General features: G+C 39.3%; 1 protein-coding gene and 1 non-coding gene across 3 annotated transcripts in view; one reads left to right on the top strand and one right to left on the bottom strand.

Moving 5' to 3' along the window:
• The first annotated feature begins 1,614 nt into the window (after positions 1-1,614).
• The window catches only part of LOC114656279 (transmembrane protein 51-like), a 64,473-nt gene continuing 52,631 nt past the window's right edge, over positions 1,615-13,456 (top strand). The window contains exon 1 of one of the 2 annotated variants that reach the window (XM_028807796.2): positions 1,615-1,948. The gene's annotated coding sequence lies outside the window, so the exon portion shown is untranslated. Of the gene's footprint in view, positions 1,949-1,992; positions 2,095-13,456 lie in introns of those variants that run through there. The other variant, XM_028807797.2, reaches the window with a different exon arrangement.
• Positions 4,065-4,138, bottom strand: trnai-aau (transfer RNA isoleucine (anticodon AAU)). The gene has a single exon. It is a non-coding gene; the product is annotated as a tRNA-Ile (tRNA).

The raw sequence follows: 13,456 nt of genomic DNA, 5'->3' as shown, positions 1-13,456 counted from the left end.
TATCATCTGTCCGAATGTGCCTCCTTGTTGCCACATCATCATATTCTACTAACACTATGAATAAAGCTGTGCTACGCTGACAGGAAGACAGTTGTACTCACATATAAAAATGCCAGCTAAGGTGTTGATGTTTAAAGCACAAGGTGGTCAGTTCAGTCAATAACTGACTGCTAATTGTTCTGTTACTGGTGATTTCTAATTTGCTTTGAATTAGGCTACCTGGCAAAAATGGCTGGATCTCACTTTAATCTTTCAGTCAACTCTGGGTGGATTTTACAAAATCGATAATGTGATCGAAATTTAGCGTCATATTAAAGAAAGAAACATCCTCTAACAGGACAATTCAGTAATCAGGCTGGAGAAAAGCTGTTCATTGTATCTTTTAATGACTTCTCTGCAAAATGCCATGGAGTCTGTTACAGCATGGTCAGAGAAACAAAGGATAGAGGTTCATTTTATAAATTGTTGAATTTACATACAGTGTCAATCAATGCATACATTTTACTCTGGTTGGTTCATTGGTTTACACCCAAATGATTTATATAAAATAAATGTCTGCTATATTATATTTTGGTTCTTCTTCTACCTTTTGAGATGAGACACCACCCTTGAAATTTCTGTGCATATAACAACTGTCCATTCTAATTTATAGGACAACTGCTCATTTCTTAGTCATCCTTCAGTACATTTTGTATATTACATCAACCTTTCTTCTGGCACATTCTTAATTTACTTGACCATCTCAGTATTTTTCCTAAACTAATTCTTATATTTCAGGGTACATTTTGTTGTTCACTTCACCTTTATTTGCTTTCCCACATTTATTAATCCTTTATGCTATTTCTTTAAGATGAATGCTATGTTACCCTAAAATTATTCTTCCACAATAAGACCTGATATGATGGCGAAATTCAGAATACAGTCAGAGGGTGAGTCGCCAAATCGGAAACATGAAGAATTCCGGTAAGGACAAAAGCTCATGTTGTTACTCTTGACACCTGGCTAAGATTGGCAACAAGTTCCATCCCTCTTACCCAGTTCAGGATCGCAGGTAATTCAATATACCTACAATGACAGGCGCTAGGTGGTGACCAAGACGGACACATAACAGTAGCTCAATACAGGACGTGTTTACAGTCACCAATTAACCTAACCTGAAACGTGGGAGGCAATCCAATTCGAATCTCAAAAAACGGCTTTAGCAAACCACCCCCAGGTTCCCTGGACCTCCTGCAAGGTACGAATTCATAAATGGTCTCCTAAAGAGCGGTTACACAATTTTTGATGTTTTAATATTCCAAAAATATAGAGATGAGTTCAATTGGCGGCTCCAGATTTTTCTAAACGTGTAATTCTGCGTAACTGCCCTGGCGCCCAGTCCAGTGTTAGTTCCGACATTAACAAAATTTAATAAGAGTGCTCGGTAAATGGATGGATGGAATCGCATTTCAAAAGCTTAGAACATGTGAAATTAAACGGATCGATACTTTTGGGTGTGCAGTTACTTTGGATCGTTTTTAGCCCACACTTTCTTCGTCCTTTTCTCACGTATGATGTGCGCCCCCGCGAGCTCACCTGACGGCAGACGCGCCCAGTGGGCGGAGCCTATTGGTAGTACCTCAGAGACTATTGCAGCTCGCTTCGGGACGAGCGGTCCATTTGGACTCCACATTGTTCTCCCCAAGTTGAGAGCTACAAACTCTGTAAGTGGAGCTAAAGGGTTTTAAGACCCGGGGGCCGACGCCTCCACGAACTATAGTCCCTGGGAGTAGGCAACTTGAACAAAGTTCCTGCCATTCTATCCACCAGAGGAAGAAGGAAACTGAGGATTTGGACAAAGGCCTGCTGGCTTAAGAATCTAAGACACAGCGCCTATTGAAACAGCTGGAGGAGTTCCCCAGCTCCACGTGTGGAACGCTGAGAAAAACCTCTTAAGTGCCAAACATCGGTAAGTCGTACTTTTGTTTTGCCAGCCCGAACCGGAGTGGACCACTGTTTGCGCAGCACATGCTCAGGTCGCACCTTTTGTTGCCGTCCTCGTGTCCCCACGAAGTGGGCTGCTTGCTTCGTGGAAGTCATCGTTTTGGATGGGTTGTGAGTACCCATTAAGTTACCCCTCCGGTGTTAAAGGTGCCTGAATTGTTTCACTTTCTTACCTGCAGCGCACGCGCAGTTCTCCTGCATGAGACCCACCTGTTTGGGTGAGGTGAGACAAGGGACCGTTGCACTCTGAGTCAGATCCTGCCAGTCTATAGTTCTATTCGCGTCTCATCTTTCTTTTTCTTGAGGCTTATTGAGCTGTTCTTTAAGGGTAGTGATAACTTTTACCGGAATCGCGCCATCAGTGTAGAGAGAATTAGTACTGAACTCTGTCAAGCTTAGAGTTTCCTCAGAAACAGTGATGGTGTATGGTGGTGGTATCCTCGAGAGACTTGCCTAAAGGGCATACTTCAAGGTTAAAAATAAGCACGTACGACTGCTGATGATACCGCTAAGGTGGTGTGTGTTAATTGCGACTGAGAAGCAGAATACTAGTATACGTGCATACAATTGAGACCATGTTAAGTGTTTTCCATGTTTTATTTAATATGTCGTTGAGCGGATACAAAAATGATTTTGAAGCGACCACCAGACAAGTTATAATTTATGCAGAATGTTTCTAGTATTTATCCAGACTAAAAAGCTTAATTCATATTGTCTCAAACTGCTGAATTTGCTAGAGTGCCGATATAAATGTATTGTTTAATACTTAATAACATGCACCCGTGAAGCTACAATATTTAGGTAAACGTTTACTTTCTTGTGCATCTTGTAAGCAAACATTTTGTTGTTGTTTTTTTTTTCTCCTGTCTCTCACTTAGTATAATATTCCAGTTAAAGCTGTCTATGACATGTGGTTTCTGAAAGAACATTTTCAGTAATGTTTTATACTTCTTGTGAGTATAATACAAGTAATCTGAAATTGCAGAACACTCTGTAATTTAAATACCCAATGTCTGTATAAATGAACCTTTTGAAATATGCTATTTCAAACACAATTTTTATATAGCTTCAGAGTAATGAAAAATTTAATTTGGGTTAAAACACAGATTTAACATCTTGCATCCCAGCCTTTATTTATTTATTTGTCTGACCTCTTTAGCCATGGCATTCTACAAAACCTGAGAAAGCAATTGGTTATATTTAATATATACACATACACTAGGGGTCTGCCCCCTGCTCGCTTCGCTCACCAACCCCTGGGTTTGGTGAACTGGATATACAATTTAAAGAGATTTTCATTTCATTCATTTTTTATTTATTGATATTTGCTAGTAATAAAGCTGTAGTGAATGAGTTATTCCCCCTCCCCAGGGGGCACGCTTTAAACCAGCTGCCTTTTGTGCCATGCTGTGTGATCTGCATGTCGCGCTGCACATCGATCATTTAAAAGCCTGTATAGCAGCTGTCCTTTGTGCTAGTCTCTCATGACGTCAAAGTGTCTGCCCGAGATGATGACGTCTCGACCCAAAATGTTTTTATATAATTGTGCCTGTGAAAGCTTTTTTCTCTGGGTATAAAGGTATGTTAGGTTTGTTGTCTGCTTAAAATTGCTCTAATGTGAGTGAGTGAGTGTGTCCTACAAAAGACTGGCACCGCATTAAGAGTTGGTCCTTGCCTTACACCTTGCAATGCCAGATATATTCCTGCTTTCAACAAACAAGCTGGTTCTGAAAATTGATGGATGGCATCTTTGCCAATTTCAGCTTTGTCTGCATGCTCACAACCTCTCTCTCTCTCTCTCTCTACACCTGTGAAGATTTTTTTTTTTTTTTTGTTCTTTATTTCGCCTTATACAATTTCTTGTATTAGGAATTTGGTAGTTTTCGCATACCCCTTGGGGTCAGTGCGCAGGGTCAGCCATTGTACAGCGCCCCTGGAGCAATTACAGGTTAAGGGCCTTGCTCAAGGGCCCAGCAGAGCAGTGGCCTTTAGGCAGTGACGGGGATTCGAACCGGCAACCTTCGGGATACCAGCGCAGATCCTTAGCCTCAGAGCCACCACTCCGCCCTAAAGTAGCCACGTGGCCCGTACGGGGATCGAACCCGCGACCTTGGCGTTATTAGCACCACGCTCTAACCAACTGAGCTAACCGGCCGCCGCTTTATGCCTTTTCTCCCCTTCTGCACACAAGCTAAAGAAAGATGATATAGATACATTTGTCAATCCGTTCAACATTTTATGTTGACTGCTAGAAATGTAGATAGGGCTACTTATTTTAATTCATGTAACATTTGTTCAAGAAATTTTTGATGGCTGTTCTACCCAATATAGTATGGAGAGTTTGGCTCCGTACTACTTGTAGATTTGTTTCTTTATAGTGCATTATCACTAACAGGTCCAGGGAACTGCATACATTTTAGGGAAATAAATAAATACATAAATAGGTAGATGAATGAGAATATATATACACACACACACTAGGGGGGCTTTGCTCGCCCATCCGCTCAGCCTGCGATACGCACCAACCACTTTGCGTCTCTGCCGCTCGCTTTGTGAATCCCCCCGCTGAACACACCCCAAGGAGTTGCAATCACTCCTCCGACACCCCCTCTTAAACGGTGATACAATGGGAAACGCAGTTTTGTATTTTTTTTACCTCCTCTTTGCTTGATCAGCTGCTGGCTTGCTGATGCTGCTGTGCTGTGTGATCTGCATTTCACGCGGCGCACTTCTGTCATGTCGCCTGCAGTATGTCTCTTTTCGCTTTTACCTTTTCATCAATATGGCATTGAATTTTGATTCCATGTTTGGAATTACATCATGACAATGCAACGTATAACTGCCTGTGAATGAATATAGTTTCTTTCTCTCTACAAGAAATATGTCTGACATTACCACACAGGGCTTTTCCAAATTTCTTTGCATAAGCTCTTGTCTCGCAGGGCTTCCGGCCCTGGGTGTGGTTACATCGCTTGGCGCGAAGACTTGTCTTGCGGGACATGAAAGTGTCTCTGAGACAATCGTGTCTCGTTTCCTTCCAAGATTTTTTATATATGTATACTTATATATATATATATATATATATATCTTAATACATAATTCGCCTGCCTCCTCACTCACTCACTCACTCACTCACTGACGTCAGTCCAAACTGAATGCGCAGTCACCTTCTGCGCCGCTGCCCGAAAAACCTTACGAGACCGAAATCCAACCCCAACATCGCGGCAGGCGGCGGATTTAGCCTTCGCATTATACAACTGTCTTCAACAGGTACATTCATGACTTAAACATTTCAAAGTTCGTCTCACTTCCAACTTATACAAATGCCTCTAAAGAGAAAATTTGCTTCATCGCGGCAGGCGGGCGGATTTTAGCCTACGCATTTTGGGATTATTATTCTGAAATCCCAAATCTTTCCGCCCAGGCGTAGGATATTAGCCCCGATCACAGCCAACCCTCACACTCAAAATAATATGTAAGAACATATTATTATTAAGTACTTTCAGCGGGCGAGTGATGTGAAGGTGTAAGTTAAAGATGGGACATATCAAGGGAAATTACTACCAAACAGTGAGAGTGTCTTCACAAAAAATATAGTCTACAGAGAGATTTGACAACTTTAGTTGCATACTGACAGGCCTCCAGTATACAAACAAAAAACGTCCTAGATAGCATGTCTTTTTTTAAGTGTACAGTATTTTTTGTCGTGATAAAGTTATACATATCCCAAAACTTAGTTAATTATCATTACTTACATCACTTTCTTAGTTATTTCTAACTTATCATTTGTTCTTCATACACTACTGACACAAACACGTGCCTGTTTCATCTTACATTGTCGAAATGGGCTTTTTGTCTAGTGTAAAACGTTCTGACGTGGCTGTCACAGTAAGGTATTATGCAGGTATATTGCTGTTAGTATAAAGGAGCCCCCGTACTGTTTCTTGACATACTTTTGCTGAATGATACACATATAGTAAAAGCAAAATAAGTTGCAACAGAAATGCACTATGCAGTATACATACAAGGTGTTTATATATGTACAAGGAAGTCTAGCTAATCTAAGAACAGGTGAGAGAAAAACAAAATTATATCTATGTAGATTTACATTAGCCATTATCCATTCAATCATGTGGCTATGTCCTGAGCTCTCCCATAAAGCACAATGACGCATACAATCTGTGGCAATCTACAACAAAGTTTTGATGCCAGATCAACCAGAGGTAGTAATGCTTTCACCCTAATGTCCTGTTTCAGTTGAAAAAGGGGTGACGTGATCAAAATAACAGGGAACTGATAAACAAACAACTGTCCATCCATCTGATTTAGATTCTCTTGATCTTGTTCAGGGTGGGGGTTTTGGGGTGTTCAGAGCCAATTTCTATAGCATCTGGTGCTAGGTAAGAGCAGGCTCTGGACTGTGTGGAAGTCCATCACATTCCACTTTCACACCCACACAGTTTCATATGGGGACAATTTGAAGTCTGATTGATTGAGTACCTGAACCGTTATAGCAGCTCACTGTTCTTATTAATATGCTGTTGGTCAGAGCTGCAGAATGAATTGTTGGCCTTGTATAAAATCCAGTGACTCAGCGACTAGGCCAAAAGAATAGGATACTCTGTGATATGCAATCAAAATGACTAACACAATTATTAAAATGTAATATGAACAGCTGTCTTGCCAGCCCTAACAAAAGTATACTGTTAGTATAATGTTTATTTATTCTTCGTGCAAATCCTGATACCAAAAGGGCATATGATATTGGTAGGTAGGTCAGTGCAATATTAGGTAAAGGCTCTTCACATTCAAAAGTTTCACTTATCCTGGAAAGTGTGCTAAGACCTAAATCCTGCAGGAATAATTTTAGTGAGAGAAATAGGGTTTAAGCCATTTGCAAGTTTGTGTTTATATATATATATATATATATATATATATATATATATAAAAAAAAAAGAGGGTTTTGTAGTTGCTTCAAATTTAACAGGAAGATAAAGAACAGCCTTCCAAATGAGACTGCTGTGGTGATACATTCTAGCTTTAAATTATTGTCTTGTGTGCTCTGTACAGTGAAATTCCTACTTGCATGTCTGACCTTGCCATTGTTTTCAAATAACTATAAAGGTCTAATCAGATAATCTGAACATCCTAACAAAGTGTTACTGCAGTCAATGCATGGCATTCTGCAGTAGAAGTAACCTTGTCCTGTATGGTAAGAAACTAGTCTTTTATGATATTTAAGAAGCAGAGAAAGTTGTTTGTAGTGTTGAAATGTGATGACTACAGGTTAAATCTGTGTCAAAGAGAGCAACATAATTTCTTGTGTGAATTCAATCAAGCTCAAATTAAGCACTTCAGACAAGTCATTGTGGAGAGTTCCAGTCCAATAAAGGACATTTAGAATTTAGGGACACAAGTTTTACTAATTTTGTATAATTTGTATTTTGTATAATTCAGTATATACATCCGGTGCCGCCGAGAGTGGCAGCCTTGTCAGCAGCTCCGTGTATGACTGTATGTGTATGTGTACTTTTCTACTTTTATTTTTCTATTTTTATTTATTGATCACTCCTTGTGAATTTCCCATTGGGATTAATAAAGTATCTATCTATCTATCTATCTATCTATCTATCTATCTATCTATCTATCTAATTTTGCTTCATACTGTATTATTAAAGAAGCTAGCTTAATCACATAATAAAGTTTTAATCATTTTTATTGATTAATATCATTGGATGTCATCATTATACAAACAATTCAATGTTATATGTCTTAATTATACTTCATATTTATCAACATATGAGGAGAAAAGAATTTGTTCCAGCACCGAAGTTTGAGGGACACCATACTAAATGCACACAGGAATCAGTGACTTCGGCATGTACAGGGAACAGTTTGGTAAGTACAGTATATAGTACACTGACAACATAACATTCCCAAACATGCTTATTCCAATATAACCAAAAACAGTTTGATAATCCGACTAAATTAATGAGCCAATCCAGTAGAATACTATTGTCGATAATATCAAAAGGTATTTACAACATTTCCATGGTGAAAGATACACTCCAGGGGCCTCATGCATAACACTGTGTGTAGAATTCACACTAAAACCTGGCATAAGGACAAAAGCAGAAATGTGCTAACACACAAAAAATTCAGATGCATAAATCTGTGCGTTCGCCAACTTCCACGTTCTTCCACTCCATAAATCCCAGTCAGCATAAAAAGTAACGCACGTGCATGCGCCTGCTGCCACTCCCCAAACTCCTCCCGGAATTACACCTCTTTGAATATGCAAATCAGTATAAATAGCCCTTAAGCTCAGCGTTCTGTGAAAAGGCAATAGTAAAAGCACGGGGGAAACAGAAGAACTTCAGCAAATACCAAGTGGAGGCAAGGAAAAAGTACTATACAGTGGTATAAACAACAAAAGGAAGTTGATCGAGTGACATAGAGTGTCGGAGAAACTCAAAGCTCAAGTTCACAACGTCGCATAGTGTCCGAAATAAAAAAAGAAGTTGTCAGATATCAAAGTCGCCATGAAAAGGCAAGTTGTAGCCCACCGTCTGAGTGTCATATGAAAGCTTTTTAGGGTACAGAGAATAAAAATAGGCACACAGTGGGGGAAAAAAGCACAATGTCAACTTTAATCTTGAAATTTCCACTTTAATCACAGTTTATTTTGTCATTAAAGTAGAACATCATAAACTTCATCTTAAAATCGTTTAATTTACTAGTCTCTCAAATCCCATCGTAACTAAAGTAGCACGTTAAATGCTTTGTTTTGTATTTAATCTATGTGCTCTGTGTGTGAATCACTACGTGCTTCTTAAACAGGCTTTCTCTTCCTCCGATAGGACACAGAATCCATTACATTCGTGATATTACAGTTCTCTGAATAATTAAAATACTGAGATGTATACAGTACTTGATATCATTTTCATGATGGTAGGAGTTAAAGCTTGTTATTAAACATGGGAACATGGTGGTGCAGTGATTGTTCATGCATCACACAAGATGCTTGCTGCATCGTACACGACCTTCGATGAAATAATTTATTGCAGCAGTACCGTCTCTTTCAAATATACTAACCCCCAATTCCTGTCCTTACTTTTCTTTCTCCAAATACCCAATTGCCACACAATCAGCTCTGTAATAGACGTTAAGCCATCTGTAAGCTTAGAACGCCGATTCTTCAAAACTTTTAAGGAACATTGAAATATCTTTGTAGTACATGTTTAATTATTCTATCCTTCCAGTGTCACGCCAGTCCCAGCAAGAATACAGCACGAAGCAGGAACAATTCCTGAACGGAGGCCAGCTCCTTGCTAGTGCTGCGACACCGTGTCCTCACATGTTTAATTATTAACAATATAGATTATTTAAATTAAGTTAAAGTTTTATCTGTATAATAAACATTTTGCTGCATTTCATCTTAAAAATGATATCGTCATCATATGTAAATGCACGCTTTATAAAGTGGCTCAGGTTGTGCAATATTATAACTGTATCACAAGTTTACAGTGAGGTAATTGTACTCATAGGTACAAACGGTTCTACAAGGAGCACTTGATGGACTGACTGAGTGCGTTTTATAGTTATTGGGATGAAACTGTTTCTGAACCGCAATGTCCCTACAGGAAAGGCTCTGAAGTGTTTGCTGTGTGAGAGCAGTTCAATAGACGGCATGGCTGAGGCAGCATGTGCTGTATACCGATAATTCTGTTTCCAATCAGCTGTGGTAGATCTGTGATTCCCCACTCAGATACAGTGATATAAATACTCCAAGTGGTGCAGTGAGAGTAATATGGAAAAAGATGTTCCTCTGTGGCAACCCCTAGCAGGAGCAGCTGAAAGAAGAGGAAGAAGAAGGTGCAGTGAGAGTAATATGGAAAAAGATGATCCGCTGTGGCAACCCCTAGTGGGAGCAGCTAAAAGAAGGGGATGAAGGTGCAGTGAGAGTAACAACACTAAAGCAGCTATGGTATTTAGAATAGTTTGACCATTCTGTGGACCATTATATTGTTACAGGTTAATTACAATGTGATACATTAAACTAATAAACAATATGCGGTTAATTTCAGAGTAATTATAAAGCCGCATCAGAGATGTGGATCTAAAAAAGAAAGGGAAACCACACTAGAACAGTAGCACTGCTTTGACGCTGGGTGCCACCAGTTTACAAAACTGAGCGGAGAACTTGCATATTGCCAGGGTTTTAGCTAGTGTGAAAATGTGCATGGCTTTACGCCAAGTTTAGGTTTTATACATCGCGATTTGAGCGTGGAAACTGGCTTACACAACATTTTTGTGTGTATGCACCATTTATACATGAGGCCCCAGATCTTCATAAAGATTTTGTTTTTAAGGTCAGTGTCAAATTGCATTATTATGGTTTGGGCAAGTTTAGAAACAAATGGTGAATTTTCTTTTTTATTTCTTAACCTCCTTAGCGTTGGACCCGAGCATCACTCGGGCTGTAAAAACATGCTAAAAGCATTTGTCCTGAGCATCAATTGGGCAACTGTGTAGATGTGTCTTGTGTAAGCGTTAGACCTGAGGATCACTCGGGTTGTAAAAGTGACAACAGCGTTAGTGCCGAGTGTTGCTTGGAAAACGATACAGGAGTGTCTTGTGTGTCAGTCCAAGTGTTACCTGGGCAACGGTGTAGACGCATCTTCTCCTAGCCTCATAGTGGCTTCTCTCAAGAAATGTTTTTCAGCAGCCCAGGTGTTACATGCTCTTGACAGTGATACGAGCAGTGATGACGAAATGAATCTGTCTTTAGACCGTGAAATTGAACGAGATTCTGATGAATCTGAAAGTCACGCTTGTATAAATCACACATGTGCAGTGTACTGTTCAAAAGCTGATCAGTCTGGAAAGAAAATCTGCAAGGAATCACATCATGCCCCGCCTGTGACGTTGGATTGTGTATTTCACCATGTGTCAAGATATACCACACAAATGACATATTTTGACAGTATATACAATATTAGCATTATTATTTTTCATCATTATACTTTCTAAACTTCTGACTTTGTACTTTTAGTGTTTTGTATATTTTACAGTAGAAAGATGAGATTTAATAAATAAATATATAATTTTTCAAGCAAAAAATGCAAAGCTTTTTTGAGAAAAAATGTAATGCTAAGGATGTTAAGGACATTTAAATGTAGGTATAACTTAGGTAAAGTCTGACCATGGCTACTCTGAAAGATTGGGGTTAATACCTTTCAAAAGTGATGCATTATTAGTTATGTTCAGTGCAAGTGTGTGTTTGCTTTGTTTATTATAATTTTAAAGAATATTTGGAATTGGGACTGAAGGAGAGAAGGTATATTTAATTTTAGAAACCAATCAACATTCAACTTTTAGAAATCAGTCTTTTTTCCTTAAATTGTATAATAACTACTGCTTATCATGTACACTATATGGTTTGAAGATTTTGTAACTGCCTTTACATTTTTATTTTCATCTTTATTTCGTAGTTCACAGAATTGTATTTAAAAAAGTAATTTTCTAGGACACCTGTGAGTTATGAAAGCCACACCAAGTCACTTTAAGGTAATAACAAGATGAAAAAAAATTTGTGTATATTTTTATAAGTTAAGCGTGGCAATGGAAAAGACTTTCTCAGAGTTTCAAAGGTGGATTTACATGTCAAAATGCCATTCTGTTCAAGAGTTAGCTTACAAGTATAGGACCAGCACGATCCACCAGTTTGACCCACCTCAGATAGCAGTGCAAGTGCTCTGCTGAATTCTGCCCTCATGAGTTGCAGTGTGTCTAGAGCGTCTGCATTTTTACTCCTTCATTGTGTACTGTATATCCTCTTAGCAGCAGTGTATCTTCTAGAGTACAGTAATCCCTCGCTGTATCGCGCTTCGCCTTTCGCGGCTTCACTCTATCGCGGATTTTATATGTAAGCATATTTAAATATATATCGCGGATTTTTTGCTGGTTCGCGGATTTCTGAGGACAATGGGTTTTTTAATTTCTTGTACATGCTTCCTCAGTTGGTTTGCCCAGTTGATTTCATACAAGCGACGTTATTGGCAGATGGCTGAGAAGCTACCCAACTTACTTTTCTCTCTCTCTCTCTCTTGCGCTGACTTTCTCTGATCCTGACGTAGGGGGATTGAGCAGGGGGGCTGTTCGCACACCTAGATGATACGGATGCTCGTCTAAAAATGCTGAAAGATTATCTTCACGTTGCTACCTTCTGTGCAGCTGCTTCCTGAAGTGACATGCTGCATGGTGCTTCGCATACTTAAAAGCATGAAGGGCACGTATTGATTTTCGATTGTTTGTTTTTCTCTGTCTCTCTCTTCCTGCTCCTGACGGAGGGGGTGTGAGCTGCCGCCTTCAACAGCTTTGTGCCGCGGTGCTTCGCATACTTAAAAGCCAAACAGCCCTATTGATTTGTTTGCTTTTCTCTATCTCTCTGACATGCTCTGCTCCTGATGCGCACTCCTTTGAAGAGGAAGATATGTTTGCATTCTTTTAATTGAGAGACGGAACTGTCATCTCTGTCTTGTCATGGAGCACAGTTTAAACTTTTGAAAAAGAGACAAATGTTTGTTTGCAGTGTTTTAATAAAGTTCCTGTCTCTCTACAACCTCCTGTGTTTCTGCGCAAATCTGTGACCCAAGCATGACAATATAAAAATAACCATATAAACATATGGTTTGTACTTCGCGGATTTTCTTATTTCGCGGGTGGCTCTGGAACGCAACCCCCGCGATGGAGGAGGGATTACTGTATTAACACAGGCTAATGAGCAGGGTTTACAAATGAGCTTGATTTAGCATCACCAGTTCTTCTAACCAGCATATCTATGTTGAGAAATGTCATCCATTGTGATTTGTATGCCTTATTTATACATTTTTTTCACAGTGAAAATGATCAGATTGTTTAAAAAAAAACAACATAATTTTACATAAGAGACCCAGATTAAACAAATAATTTTCATATGTATTCCATTTATTCTTGACAGAAAGTTAATAGTCATTGTGATGATAGGAATTACTTTCCTGTGACCTTTAACTGCCAAGTCACACTTAGTAGCAGTGACTGTGGCCAGAGGTTTCCCATAATTATTGATTAGTCAATGCCTTCCCTCAGAACTGCTTCATCTCTGACATTTTGTGCGTTTTCAAGCATTACTTTGAGGTCTTGCTGTGTCATTGCATTTTAGTGTAGTTTACATACCCGTTGACAAAACCTTTTCAGATTTTAGACTTGCTCGTGTGTTTTTATTGTCTTACTGCATGACTCAGCAGCACTTCAGCTCAAGGATAGATGGCTTGAAATTCCCCTGAAAAATTTGCTTATACACAGCAGAATTTATTGCTCCTTCAGTTACAACAAGTCATCCAGTTCCTGATGCAGCAGAATGTTACCAAGCTAAGACACTACCTCCCACCCTGTCTTGAGATTCCCACCATGAAGTGAAATGCTTTTGAGC

Source organism: Erpetoichthys calabaricus, chromosome 8 (assembly GCF_900747795.2).
Source record: "Erpetoichthys calabaricus chromosome 8, fErpCal1.3, whole genome shotgun sequence".
NCBI lineage: Eukaryota > Metazoa > Chordata > Cladistia > Polypteriformes > Polypteridae > Erpetoichthys > Erpetoichthys calabaricus.
Note: the sequence above shows the minus strand (reverse complement) of the source record. Positions and strands in the feature narration are given on the sequence as shown.